The following is a 2526-nucleotide window of genomic DNA, read 5'->3' as shown; positions in this document are numbered from 1 at the left end:
TCAGTTTCAGACGGCTGCTCCTCATCCAGTCGGCGACGGCCTTCATTCCCTCGTGGAGGTTGGTTTTGGCGGTCTGTGGGCCCTTGGTGAGGAAGAGGATGAGCTGGGTGTCGTCGGCATAGGAGATGATGTTGAGGTCGTGATGGCGGGCCACTTGTGAGAGAGGGGCCATGTAGACGTTGAACAGCGTCGGGTTGAGGAATGAGCCCTGGGGGACGTCGCAGATGTTGTCAGTAGCTTTGGTTCAAATGGGGGGAGGCAGACGCTCTGGGTTTTGCCGGTGAGGAAGGACGTGGTCCAGTCAAGGGCCTTCTCTTGGATACCGGCTTCTTGGAGGGGAGTCTTTAGAGTGAGATGGCAGACCGTGTCGAAGGCGGCTGACAGGTCCAGGAGGATGAGGGCTGATGTTTCGACGTTGTCTAGTTGGCGCCTGATGTCGTCTGTGGTGGCGAAGAGGGCTGTCTCGGTGCTGTGGTTTCGTCTGAATCTGGACTGGGACGGGTCCAAGATGTTGTTGTCTTCGAGGTGGCGGGCCAATTGCATGTTGACAATTTTCTTGATTTTCACCTAGCATACAGTTATAATATCACCCAGACACTACCTATGTACTTCTCCAGTCACCCAGGCACTATCTGCACACTCATGCAATTAGCTAGACATTACCTGTACACTTTTGCAATCAACCCGGTAGTACCTATACACTTCTCCAATCCTCTAATTCCCTCAGACAGTAGCCATGCACGTATCCATTCTCTCAAACACTACCCATGCACTCATCCAATCACTCAGGCACCACCCATGCACTCCTCCAAACACCCAGACACTACCCCTGCAGTCATGCAACCAGCCACTTACAACCAATGCACTCCTTCAATTACCCAGGCACTACGCCTGCAATCATCTAATCACTCAGGCAGTCTTTTTGCATTTATCCATTCCCTCAAGCAAAACCCATGCACTCTTCTATGCACTCAGACTCTACCCATGCACTCTTCTATGCACTCAGACTCTACCCAAGCACTCTTCTATGCACTCAGACTCTACCCAAGCACTCTTCTATGCACTCAGACTCTACCCAGGCACTCATTTAATCACTCAGACATTACTTCTGCACTCATGCAATCTGCCAGGCACAACCCATGCATTTGTCCATTCACTCAGGCGCTATCCATGCACTCATACAATGACCCACACATTACTGCTGTACTCCTTCATTCACTCAGGTAGTATTCATGAACTCATACAATGATTCACATATTACACTTGCAGCAATTCGTACAAGACATACAATTTTGTCTATTTTCAACCAGATAGTCGTTTCTAAAAAAGAACCATTTTTATCTTCTTTTGAATTTGTTTGTGTTTTTTTAACTCTTATTCATTTTTTGGGTGTTTTTTTAACAAGAAAATCAAACAAGCATTGGCATAGCCAACAGGTCTCGCCTTTTGGACCTTATAAGTTTTTAGCCATGCAACAGTTGATGTTATTGCAACAAGGATTTTGTGCTGCATAACTAAAAAGCGAGACCTATTGGCTATGCCAATGCTTGTTTTGTAATATATTTGTGACAAGTTCAATGACTGTAGCTTACCCCAGAACAACTTGAGGGTATCACAGTACACATGCTTCTTTTGACGAGTACAGGTCACCTTAATTAAAAACAAGTTTTAGCATGGGCAATAGGTTTGTGAGTTTTTTGGGCAAATATATGCATTAGGCATTACAACGTTAAATGTAATGAAAGTCCAAATTTTGCCATGTAATTTTTCTTTTTTTGCCATGTTTGAAATAAAACAATATGTAAAAATTACCTTTTACAAAAATAAATGTAACAATTATGAAATGAGACGAAACCAAGGCAGAGATAAGTGTACAGATTCCAACAGTAAAGTGCACCACATTTTAAGTGGATGTGCCCATATGGAAAAGCAAAATGCCATCAACTACAGTGAACAGCACCAGTGGCTGAAGTGGGCTGACTGTTTGGCCAATAATGTATGGTGCGCACTGTAAATAGCGTGGGTTATTATCACCTCATGGCTCGGGGCTTGGTTTGCCAACCTCAAAAGGATTGGAGGCAAAGTGGCCTACCTGAAAAGTGAACCTGTGGCTGGCATGCTATCCAAAAGTTTCTGCAGGGGAAGACATTAACCCACTGAGCTTTTTAGGTCAAGGTAATATCCGTCTGCCAAAGGCAGACCGGAAGTCCGAGATTTAATGCTTCTTAGTGTGGACTATTTGTCCCGCCTCTGTTTTTGCCTCTCTCCCATTAGCTGGCTTCCTAAACAGAGGCCAGCCATTGGAGGAGAGAGCTGTCCATCCGAATAGGCTCTGTCTTTTTCGGATTTGGGGGACGTAAGTTTTGCTGTTCTTTAGACAGTGACGTCGTCCGTCACTCAGGACAGCAAAACCACACCCCCAAATCCCAAAAATTCAGAAGCTGGCGGGCGCCATTTTTTCTCGTCGCCCTGCGCTCTCGACTATTTCCATCCCTTCCCTCCAGTTCTCCTCAGTCCTCCCCACTA

The sequence above is a fragment of the Lissotriton vulgaris genome, chromosome 6 (genome assembly GCF_964263255.1).
Source record: "Lissotriton vulgaris chromosome 6, aLisVul1.2, whole genome shotgun sequence".
Taxonomy (NCBI): domain Eukaryota; kingdom Metazoa; phylum Chordata; class Amphibia; order Caudata; family Salamandridae; genus Lissotriton; species Lissotriton vulgaris.
The sequence above is the reverse complement of the archived record's forward strand: the minus strand, read 5'-3'. Positions refer to the sequence as shown.